We start from the raw sequence: 12,582 nt of genomic DNA, 5'->3' as shown, positions 1-12,582 counted from the left end.
CGCGCAGGTGCTCATCCTTCCTTGCAGGTAAGTACAGCTCATCCCGACCCAGGAGCGTTCTAACTTGTGACCCGATGTAGTTCGTTACAGGTCCCCTTCCACGCTCACAGGCTGACACAAATAAAATAAAATAAAATAAAATAAAATAAAATAAAATAAAATAAAATAAAACAAATAAAATAAATAAAATAAAATAAATAAAATAAAATAAAATAAAATAAAATAAAATAAAACAAAACAAAATAAAATCAAGACAATAGGAAAAGGACCTCGGAAGCGTTCATCAACGTTAACGTTCCAAAGAAGCCGTGCACTGGGTACTGAAACACGACAGGTCTGCCCTTCGTGGACCCCGGAACCCTCCCCGTCTTTCCCTCTCTCCGCATGACACACATTCGCTTCTGAATTTTATGCGATGTCAAACTCCCTCGAGTGGTGTGAGGAACAGCTAGAAGGTTCTGAGTAAAAGGTTTCAGGTCGTGATTGACACCGCAGGGTAAGGGCACGGCTTTCCTGACAAGCTGTAAATTCGGCGGTGAATTACAGGACACAGGTGCTGCTTAGGAAGGCTCTGAGCAGATAATTTGTGAACATGGGCCTATATATCAAGCGCGGCTTGCAAACGGCTCCGGTATTGGATGCAGACGCGCCTTCTCTTTGTGAGATGGGCTCTTCCCTGAGCCCAGGACAAGGTGTGCGTGTGGCTGTGACAATGAATCACTGCAGCCAATGGGGGGTGGGGGTGGGGGTGGTGGTGGTTATGGATGATGCTCATGAAAAGTGCAACCATCACTCAAACCGGCTCTGACAGAGCCTTCCAATCAAGATTCCACTTCCTGGCCCTGGTGGATTAAGTAAAAAACAAAAAGAAAAAGAAAAAAGAAAGTGCCTGAGGTTCCATCGAGGAACGTGCCACATCTTCATAAATCAGCCTGGGCATCAAAGGTGCTTGAAGACCTACGCTCTGCAAACGTAACGAATGTAAATCAAGGGCAAAATGTCTCTGTGTGAGCGGCGGTGTCCCACTGACTGCTGGTTTCCTTTTTGTCGATAAGAACTTATTTTTATTCTCTTGTTAGACTCAGGCGTTTCTTGCCTCGTCAGGATTTGGGTGAGATTCGGTTTCGGATGAAGGGAAGGGCGGGGCGGGGGGAAGTGACTTGATTAATAATATTAAAATATGAATCTAGAAATATGTGAAAGAACTTTGCATTGTATTTTAACCTTTCATGTGACAGTCTAGGCAAGGTTGCCTGCCTGTCCCCTCCACTTCCTACCTGCCCCCCCCCCCTTAATGTTTTGGCTATTTCTGTGACTCCTTTGAAATTTGGGTTGGAGCCCTTAAAGATCTTTTCCATTTTTTTTTATTTCCACTGGTGTTCAGCTTTAAGTTAATATATTGTTTCTAACGTTTATTTATTTATTTTGAGAGAGAGAGAGAGAGAGCGCAGGGAAGGGCAGAGAGAGGGGAGGGCGAGAGAGAGAGAATCCCAAGCAGGCTCTGAGATGTCGGCACAAGCCCTATGTGGGGCTCGAACTCACCAACCCTGAGATCCTGACCCGAGCCAAAAGAGTCAGATGCTTAAACGACTGAGTCACCCAAGCGTCCCTGGCTTTAAATTAATCTTATGGGTGAAAATTTAGGATTATTTCGTTGTGATTTTTCTTTTCACAATTGCTTTTTGCCCCCTGCAATCATATCTACTGGTGTTTATAATAAGCAAAGGGGGGATATATTATTTAAAAAAAATTCCAAAGGCATAATATTAGCTGAAGTCTCCTTCCTGCTCCCAAGAGACATTTAATGCTACACTTGTTCCCAACAATGTATGCATCCTCTTATGAAACATGAACGTACAACGTACATGCAACCATATTTTGTTTTTTTTTCTAAATAAAAGGCCAAATCACTACACATTTTAACTTGGGTTACTTTAAAAAAGTTAACAAAATTTAAGGGAAAAACTAACAAATTAAGTAGACATTCCCACTGTCAAATAACAAAAAAGTTAAGAAAATATGATAAAACTGTTGGTATGTTAGAAAAAGTCATTTTTATATTGTTGATTATTTGCACAGGTTTAGAATAAACTCATATGGAAAAGAAAAAAAGAGGTAAGTAATACATCGTAAAATCAAACTGTTGGAAATGTACTTAGTAATTTTTATTTCTCTCTTAGATTTTTATATTAAGAAAATAAAATATGGCTCATACATTTATTTGCTCTCTCTCTATGCATTATGCTTGATATAAAACAAGTCTGGAAAATAAACGAGGAATATTTAAAATGAAACCTTAAATATATCAGGTAACGTCATTTATGAGGTTAGTATTTCTTTGTTATCAGTTTTCTGCGAGCATTTATTACAGAATATCTTTTGTTTTAATTGCTCAAGACAAAGCAGTTTAGAGACATTTTCAGTGAGGAGGGACCCTCAATTAACTTTCGTTGCTGAGATATTTAATGTGCATGAGTTACAATATAACAGGGTAATTACCTAATACCTTTTGTGAAGGAATTCTAATAAAGAAAGAAATTGATTCGTACATAATGAAATTCAAGCTCTTCATTTCTCACCAAATTTTTCTTATTAAAATGGTTGTAAACTCTTATTTTGAGACCAATGGAAGAAATTTCTATCTTACATACAATGTTGAAGAAACTTCATAATTGTAATATATTTTAAAGTAAGTCAATAGCTAAGTTACTATAAAATGATGCACTCTTAAAAGTCATTATGTGCAGTGTGGTACCAAACTCCACTTTATTTAGAGAAATTAGACATAAGGGCCTAGCGTTCATTCCTATAAGTCTAATTCCAAATATCACTTAATCAATAGGAAGATATTTTCTGGACTTTTCCGCTTCATAAGTACTCATTTTAATCTGCTGTTTAAAACGATCACCCATGAGCTGCTTTAAGTTTAATGGGAAATATGTATTTCTTTCTGAAAGCAACTGATGAGAAAATGGAGTGAATGCTTTTTAAATTACTTCCAAGTTTGAAAACCTCAAAAGTTGTTTTGAACTTATGAAAAACGTAACTTATCTACCAGAGTTAAAATTACTCTCGTATTTTTTCTTCTTTTCTTCTTAAGCTCGGCCAAAGGCCAATTAACGTCTGCAGCACTGGCTGTGTTTACGACCTGGGCTCTTGTCTTCGCGGAGCCCATGTGAAACGAACACTACTTTGTAAGTCAGGGCAGAGGAAGAAAAGAGGTTTGCACATTTTTGCTCTCGCTGCTGGGATGTGTTTCTACCTCTACTGCCACAAGCGTCAAGAAAGGTGTGAAAAGAAAGGATATTGTTTCTCCCAGATGCTTGAGAGCAAGCAGGAGAAGCTGAAAATAGCATCTGGTAAAAACTGTGACAGATTCACCTTAATGAAAGATATTTAAAGATAAAATTGCCTCATCAGATTTTTAGTCTCTACCTATTAATTAAAGCAGAAGAGCTTTTCTTGGTGTTTATTTCATGCTAATAAAGCCTAGTGTGCAGACACACGCATGCACGCGCATTTAAAATGTGTGGGAACCTGAAAATACAATAATCTACTTTCATAATCGTAATAATGATCAGATATCGTTTTTCAACTTAACTTCTGTTTTCCAAGGGCTATCACGTTCCACATACAGTTAATACATTTGGGGCCGAGTATTCAAATGACTGAAAAACGCAGTGAGATTCTTTTTTTTCCTTCCCGTTTTCATTTGGCAGTTTGGCACCGTGTGAGTAGAGCCTCAATGGGAGACGCTAAAAATAATGCTTGGAGTAAAAATTGTGTCTGGTTAAGGTTTCTCCGCACTGTCTCTTCAACTTGGCACTACAGTCAAGAATTTTCACGGACTGGAAGCAAAAGACCCAAATGCAGTCACTGATGTAACGTGATGACCACTAGTGGACCAGCTGGATGGTGACCGTCTGCTGGAGACCGTCCGGGGAAGTCTTCTGCAGAGGGATTGGAGTGGACGCCTCGTCGCGATTCCCCTGGGAACCCCATGAGCCCACGCTCACCACACACCCCCTTCTTACTAAATCCACCTATGTTTTGGGGTCTGAACTTGCTTATCTTCACAGCCGCACCAGGCAAGCTGATTTTCTCTCTCTCTCTCTCTCTCTCTCTCTCTCTCTCTCTCTCTCTCTCTCCCTCCCCCCTTCTCTTTCTTACATATTCATATTCTGTTTTTCTTCTTCCCTCTTTGGGCACTTTTTTCAGTCGCCTTTGTGAATTCCTCTTCCAGGGTACATCTCTTGAGTGCTGGGAGTCATCTGCGATTTTTTTGAGCTTTCTTCCACTCCCCAGCTCTCCCCTAGCCCTCCCACCCCGACCCTCTAACAGTTTATTTGCTTGATGAGCAGGCATACGCAAACAACTTTGAACTCTAACCTTTCAGTCCAGACTTCTTTCCTGAGCCCTAGGCTCTCAGGTTCAAGGGTTAACTGAACATCTTTGCTTGGATGCATTCTCAAACGTAGCGCCCTTGATACTTCCTCCCCTCCCCACCCTCACTCTTTACTGCTCACCACTTCACGTCGGTTCTCTCTCCTAAACAATTCTTGAATCCGGCCGTGGCTGTCGGTTCCCCGAGACCAGCTGTCAGTAAACAAAAACCTGCAGATCAATTCTGGCCCACTGCCTGTTTTTGTGAATAAAGTTTTATTGGAACACAGCCATGTCCATTTGTTATATATTGTCTATGGCTGCTTTTATTCTACAACTGCCAAGTTGAGTTTTGGTGACAGAGCGCATATGGTCCACAGAGCTTAAAATATTTACTATGTGGCCCTTCATAGAAATGCTGGCTGAACCCTGCCGTAGAGAATACGCACATACAGGTCACCATAGCAACGCATTCTAATTATCTCAACTTACTCCTAAAGGGACTCCCTGCTTGCTACCCCAAATCCAATTCTCCACAATACAATGAGAGTCATTAATATAATATAGTTCCCGTCATGCCTCTTCTCATTAGCCCTTCCATGACCCCCCCCACCCCCCGCCCCCACTACCCCCCTTGCCTCTGGAAAGAAATCCAACTCTTTGATGTGGTCAGCATGAGCTAGACTGGTACCTCTCCTTGTGTTGCAACTTGCGTTGTGATTCCCACTGTTCGAGATGCATCAGGACCACGTTCAGCTCTTCCTGTGTGTCATGTGACTTCTCACTCTGGACTTTTGCACATGTTATTCCTTAGGTCTGAATGTCGCCTCTGGATCAGATGTTACGCCTCAGGGAGACCTCCTGTGACCACTGGAGTCCGGGACAGGGCTTCCCCTTTTGGGTTTGAACAGTGCTGTGTGTTTCTTCCGTAGGCTTCTTCACTCTGAATGGAAAATGTCTGCTTGTTACTTGTGATGGTTGATTTTATGTGTTAGTATGTGTCACCATACTCAGACATGTGGCCAAACACTAGTCTTGATATTGCTGTGAAGGTACATCTCAGATGAGATTAACATTTAAATCAACAGATTTTGAGTATAGCACATTATCCTCCATAATATAGGTGGGCCTCGTTCAATCAGTTGAAGGCTTTAAGATAAAAGACTGAGGTCTTCTGAGGAGGCAGGGATTTTTTGCCTCTGGACTGTCTTCAGACTCAAAATGCAACATCCCCTGTTCCCTGGGTCTCCGGCCTTGTTGGTCTACCCTGAGATTTTGGACCTGCCAGCCTCCACAATCGCATGAGCCCATTCCTTAAGATCAATCAGCGTGTATGCGTGGGTTTATGTATTGATCTGTCTGTGTCTCCATCCATCCATATGTCCACCTGCAACACATTGGTTATGCTCCCCTGGAGAACCCCGACTAACCACCTCTCCATATATGCCTGTAAGAGACAGGGAGTGTGTTTGCCTTGCAAAGCGTTAGCTAGCGTGGTGCCTGGAATATAGGGAACATATTTTCAATACGAATAAAGAATGGGCATATTATCTCATCTAGCAATGTAGTAAAACAGGTAATCTATGGGAGAGGAAAAAATGGCTGCAGTGAGAGAAAAGTCGGTCTGCTCGTCATCGCAGAGCAGCTCTAGACCGTTCTCTGTTGAGGCCAAGGAGAGTCTCTGAATGATCTACAGGTTCCTGGTGGGACAAGAATGCCACCCGTGCCATTTTTCTGGGACACGGTTTATGTGTCATAGCAGCGAGAAAGCATGAATGAAGGTCTTCCCATGCCTCAACCTATCAGAAATGCAGAGGAATAGACCCACAAGACGGGAGCTCTCCTCCTTGCACACACCCATCCCTGATGGGGGTTCTGTCGGGGCAGTGATCGCTGTTACAGAAAATTATTAATCTGATGCTGGGGTGGGAACGTTAGCTTTGCAGGTTGGCTCTTCTCAGGAGCCCTGGGAAGGGACGGGGTCAGCAGGGGCAGTGTTCCACGGATCTGTTCACCCGCGGGGACTGGTGTGAGGGGGCCAACACGCATGTCGAATTAACCTCCCACTTCATGATGGGAATTACAGTGGTCACGTGGCCTCTAAGAAACTTGCTCTCAATTTAGAAACATTTTTCTCTTTTTTATTTCTTGACCTCCTCTCGCGTCTGACCTGGGGAGAGACCCTTAACCACTATTTTCCACTCAAGGATCTAGCCGAGGGCCTCCTCATCAGAGCAGTGTTTTCTGGGGGGCATCACACCCTAGATATTATTCTCTCAGATTCTTTGCTAACCTGATGTAGTCACTTTGTTTAATAAACACCTATGCATAGTATTTATTACGTAGAAGGCATTGCTCCAAGTGCTTTACTAATAATTCAATCGTCATAACACCAAGAGATAAGCACTACTTTTATCTACACATTGCAAAACAGGAAACTGAGGCACACGCAAGTCAAGTAAGTTGTCCGGGTTGCTGCAGCGGTAAGCGGGAGGGGCAGTATTCACGCCATGGCGGGGAGCTAGGGTCACATCTAAGTGCTTTTCTCCATCTTGCTCTGTGCCTGACATTGAGCCCGGTTGTATCACGTTGTGGTCCCCAGCCTGGGCTTCATAAATCCTCGCTCTGTTTCCAGGATCCTCAAGCCACATCACGTCATTTCTAGATTTTCCATTTAGACCTCATCTTGGTTCTCTTACTGGCTCCCTGGACCCCCTCGCTAGCTGGCCACCCTCCTAGACACAGAGGATGGTCACGCCGAAAGAAGGCAGGATGTCAACGAGAAAAGTTCTTTGTAAGAAAGAGAGTGGAGGGGCGCCTGGGTGGCTCAGTCAGTTAAGCGTCCGACTTCAGCTCGGGTCATGATCTCGCGGTTTGTGAGTTCGAGCCCCGCTTCGGGCTCTGTGCTGACAGCTCGGAGCCTGGAGCCTGCTTTGGATTCTGTGTCTCCCTCTCTCTCTCTGATCCTCCCCCGTTCATGCTCTGTCTCTCTCTGTCTCAAAAATAAATAAACGTTAAAAAAAATAAATAAAAAAAAAAGCAAGAGAGTGGAAATAAATAGAACCCGTTTTTCCTATCTTGAGTCAAATCATTGAATGAAACAGGATTCGTTTGTTTAGAAGTGTAACCACTTGATAAGAGGGGTGGAGTTAAATCACTTGCTGGCTCAAGGGAGACAGATACCACCTGGACGTCTCAGTTAATAGGCGTTTATTGTAATAAAGGTGGAAAAGACGTATCAGTGGCCTCATGGCCAGTCTGCGGAAAACCAAAACATGATTCTTGGCCGTTGCTCTGACCACTGGCCGTGGTTGTGGTGTTCCAGTGACCACTGGTGTCCTGCCAGGCTCATGCCTTCAGCCTTGGACCACAGCCCTTGCCCGCCATGCCACCAGTGAGCCCTCCTCTGACTCTGGGGTTCCTTCCATTCTCTCTGCCTCCTACGTGCTGTTTCCCTCATGACTTCCACTCTCCCAGGCTTGCAACTAAATGCTAAATTTGCTTCTATGACTAGAAAGGGACCCTGAGTCATTTATTCTTTCTACTTCTCTCAAGAGTCTGTATTTTATCAGGAGAGCCTATATTGTAAAGTATCACACTTAAAAAAAAACAAAAAAACATGGGATCATTGTTCATTATGATATATGGTCTTTATAATATACGGTCTTTTTTTTTTTTATCAGACTCTCTCTACACGATAGTCCCCAAATGCTTTAAAAACTAATTATAGATTACAGATTTTGTTTTTATGTCTTCACCACTTGTAACCAAAAAGAGAGGAATCCGGCCAGCTTCACACGGTTAAACCTTATTTATCTCTCCTGTCCCAGGAGTTAATTGTGTTGTCTTCCAAGTTGCTACGCCCCCCAAGGGGGCAGGCGGGAGGAGCAGCTGCCACCGGTGACAGGGACAGCACAGGCGCAGGTGGTGGGGAGGCTGTGCGAGCGGGACCCCTGGAGAACTCCGCCGTCAGTCTCAGCCTGTCCTGCTGCTTTCAAGGATCCACGGCTTCCTTGGACATTTAGTGGTGCAGGCACCGAACTTTTTTTGTTTTGGTTTTGTTTTCGTTACGGAAGACATTGCCCACAGACACGTTTTCTCGCTCTTGACACTTTCTTCTTAAAATCGGTATCAGGATGCCTTGTATATTTACTGGTGTTCTTGCTCCACGTTGAAGACGAGGATGAAATTTGTTTACTCTTGTTAGTACGCACCCGGAAACCATCTGTGGGGTGAATTAACAAGTGTACGTAGGGGTGCACGTAACAAGTGCACGTAACAAGTGCCTTACGTGGAGGCGCGTTCTCCGCAAGGCAGTGTCAGTTCTGGGGTTCTGAAGCGAAGGCACCTGGCTCTTTTTCTATGTAAAGTGTGGCCATACGTACAGCACACAGACGGAAGGACAGTCCGCCTGGGGCAGGACAATTTCATAGCGAGGGGCCCTTAAGGGAAATAAAAGGATCTATGAAGTCCCTTTGGATGAAGAAGGCAAGGCTGGAAAAACGTTGAGAAAAACACCGCCGCAGAGATCGAGATAAACATGTTTCGACCACTTTGGTGTTTGTTCACCTCGTGCAGCGTTGCAGCGGGGCAAGAACCCCACCGAGGGTTTCACCAAAGTTTAGGGCCACTCTTTCTGTGAATGTGGCGAAGTCATTTTCATTTCAAGGACAAATTAATCACGGACCTAATATAATTTGGGGGGAACAGACTTTATTCTTCTGGGAAGAGCCTGTTACTCATTATACGTCGTAACATTAGGATTTTTTTAAGTGTAATTTGGAAAGATGAAAGAGGGGTTCCGATGGCTGCTCTTTCCCATCTACACCCTTCATCTGTCATCTCCCCGTTCAGCAAAGTCTTCTGAAGGCCACATGCGGCTGACTGTGTTTCATATTACAGTCTACAATTTGGGAGTTAATTAGGAAAATATTCTGTTAATTAATTTCCTGAGCGCTTCTTATCAGTACACAGGCAAACTGTCAAGCTCATTTTAAGGAAACATCTCTGCTCAACTATTGCCATTTATTAGGCACTTCATTGATTTCCAAGTGTATTTTAGGGAATGGCGGAGCACGATAACTGCAGTTTTGCTGGGTTTCTTAAAAGGCAGGAAAGTGGATTACGCCAAAGCGATGAAGGCAAAATCATTTTTAAAACAGGACAAGTTGTATGACCCCAATTTTAATATACACGCATGGGAAGCATAGCCTTTCAAAATAGAAATACGATGCCAGCTAAGTAATGTCAGAGACAGTACGTGCCAGTATCTTTCCACAATCTACAATTTATTTGGAGTATGGCGGCCAAACCTTGTATGAATGAGTGCGCATGTATGGGTGCAATACGACTTTCCGGATACCGGCAACTCTTAAATAAGTGGCCTGGCAGTGGTGAGCGCAGTTCTTGTCGTGTGGGCTGGCTTGCTTATGGTTTTTGCTTTTCTTTATTGCGGTAGGCAGAGTAACGGCTCCTAAAGATGTTCGTGTCACACGCTGGGGAATGTGGGAGTCTGTCAGGTTACATAGCAAAGGGGAATTAAGATTGCGGATGGAATTAAGGTTGCTATCAGCCGACCCGGAGATGGATAGATTATCCTAGATTATCCTGGATTATCCAGGTGGGTCCAATGTAATCACACAGGCTCTTCTAAGTGGAATAGGGGAGTCAGGAGAGATCTTGAGAGAGAGAGAGAGTCAGAGTCAGGACAATGCCATGTAAAGATGTGACCAGAGGTGCCTGGGTGGCTCAGTCGGGTGAGCGTCCGACTTCAGCCCAGGTCATGATCTCATGGTCCGTGGGTTCGAGCGCCGCATCGGGCTCTGTGCTGACAGCTCGGAGCCCGGAGCCTGTTTCGGATTCTGTGTCTCCCTCTCTCTCTGACCCTCCCCTGTTCATGCTTTGTCTCTCTCTGTCTCAAAAATAAACATTAAAAAAAAGATTTAAAAAAAAAAAAAGATGTGACTGACCACGCTGGCTTAAAGACAGAAGAGAGCCTTGAACCAAAGCAGGTGGGCAGCTGTCACAGAGGGGAAAGGCAAGAAAATAAATTCTCCTCAGACCTTCCAGAAAGGAACTCAGTCCGTCCTGCTGAATGACACCTTGATTTTAGCCCATGAGACCTGTGTCAGACATCTAACCTAGAGGTTTTCTCACTGAATCCTTCAACATGTGTGTGAGGCAAGGGTTGTGATTTTCCTTTTACAAACGAAGAAGAGAAATTTTAAATTGCTTGTCTATATACTCAGAGCTGGCATTGGAGCCACACCTGAACTGAGGCGTGTCTGCCTTATAAACTCTGGTCTCTTTTCTCTGCTACGATGGCTTCTTAGTCTACCAGTTGCGGAAAATATCACTGGAAGTATCTGATAGGCATGTGTGCTTTGCCACGAACAAGTCAGTTTATTTGTTTATGGTTTACTTATTTTTGAAATACACTGTTGATATAGTACTTAAGTAAAAGAGAACACAAGACTTGCTCAGTAACAGAATGTTGAAAGAATGAAAGTGGAAATGAGTCAATGAACAAGTTTGGTCGCCGCTCCAAAGGGGTGTGACATTTTAGTCAGGGGATCCTCACGTATTAAGGACAAAATGATTGCTCTCGGTTAACCACTGAAGTTTCTCTGTGAACTTTGTCTGAAGTTGAACAAAATGAGTCGTTTATTCATATAAGCTCAGATGATGTATTTTCATACTCCTGAGAGAGCATGTATGAATCTCTCCGGGTAAATTCTGAATACCTTGAGGAGCTGGACCATGTCTTCCTTATTTACCATCATTATGATAGAGCCCCTGGGAGGTAGCCTTTGCTTGCAAGCACCAGAAACCAACTCTGAATGACACGCCAAAGAGGTCTTAATGGGAAGGTCTTGAGTGGCTCCTGGAATTGAAGGAAGAGCTGACCGAGCAGCCACGGGAAGATAACGACCACAGCAATTTGTTGATCTCCCTGCAAAGGCTCTTTGACTCTGATTTTCAGCCACTTGATGGCTAAGTTCCAGCTCCCTTCTTGCCCTGGGGTCTTTGCTCAACATTCAAATGCCCAGGAGAATCTGAATGGTCTAGCCTGGGTCCCGAGCCACCTCTGGGACCCTTGGCTCTACCACAAAGAAGGTGGAAGAGGCAGTTTCCCCAAGGGAAGTAGGAGCACCGGAAGGAAGGATAAAGACTTTCTGGATGGACCAAAGCTGTAGACGTCCTCCTCAAAAGCGCTTTGAGCGCATGGGTCCAGTCCTACCTCTCTCATTCACCATGTATGTGACCTTAATCATTTGAAATTTCTGTCTTCACCTTTCAATGAAAATTATAATGGTTTCTTCTCTATAGTGTTGCAAGGATTCAGTGAGCTGATACGTACATATGTTTCTGGCAAAGTGCTCGACACAAAATACGCCAAAAATAGCATTTGTAAAAAGAAGTGTCGTACCTCAACACTGGGGAGCCACGTCCTTGATGATGAATCAGGAGAACGGATTTCTCTTCATTGTCTGATTCACTGTAGTGACTGGCCACGGGACACCGTATTGAGTTGCTGGAAGTCACCAGTGTGGCCCGGGGTGGGGGTGGGGGAGCCGACGGGAGGTTTCCGAGCAGGCCCAGGTGGCCCGTGTTTCGGGACAGCGCCAAAAGATCAGACAGTGGTGCTGGCCCGTGGGTGGGAAAATCCACCCACCGAGAAACATGAGTGGACGGTATTTGCTTTTTTTCATCAATTTCTTTTCAGCCGCTCCAATTTGCCAGCCCATCACTGACCAGTTCTGACCTGCTTAATTTATGAACATTGATACGATCGCAGACATTACTCAATGGCTGCAAGAGTATACTTTTCTCTTCCCATATTCATTCAGGTTGCCTGAATACCAGGTCATTTCTGGTTCTCGTCTTCCTTCTCCATTTTTTTTTTTTTTCCCGATTGCATTGTTGAAAAACTAAAGCAAAAGCTTTTAGTTAGCTGATCTTACTCTGCAGAGTTGACAGCCTCGTAAGGCTCGGATTGTTTTATTACAAAAAGCAAACAGGTACACAGATACACAGCTAAGACTGTTTGGGCAGGTGACTTCAAAGATGAATAAGTAGATGCCCTTCTAGAATTTTTCAGGTTTGATGAAATGAAGTGGAACCTTTGTGTGTGTGTGTTTTTTTTAAGAAGTGTTCTTTAAAATGTTTTTCTCTTTTCCCTGCTGATAGGATCAGGAT

The 12,582-nt window shown here is 43.9% G+C and overlaps 1 long non-coding RNA gene across 1 annotated transcript; it reads left to right on the top strand.

Annotated features, from left to right (window-relative positions):
• Positions 1-779: 779 nt before the first annotated feature.
• Positions 780-3,421, top strand: LOC122199570. Its single transcript, XR_006193565.1, has 3 exons — positions 780-981; positions 2,080-2,115; positions 3,101-3,421. It is a non-coding gene; the product is annotated as an uncharacterized LOC122199570 (long non-coding RNA).
• Positions 3,422-12,582: the final 9,161 nt, after the last annotated feature.

The sequence above is a fragment of the Panthera leo genome, chromosome A1 (assembly GCF_018350215.1).
Source record: "Panthera leo isolate Ple1 chromosome A1, P.leo_Ple1_pat1.1, whole genome shotgun sequence".
NCBI classification, from domain to species: domain Eukaryota; kingdom Metazoa; phylum Chordata; class Mammalia; order Carnivora; family Felidae; genus Panthera; species Panthera leo.
This window is presented reverse-complemented; position numbering and strand designations above follow the sequence as displayed.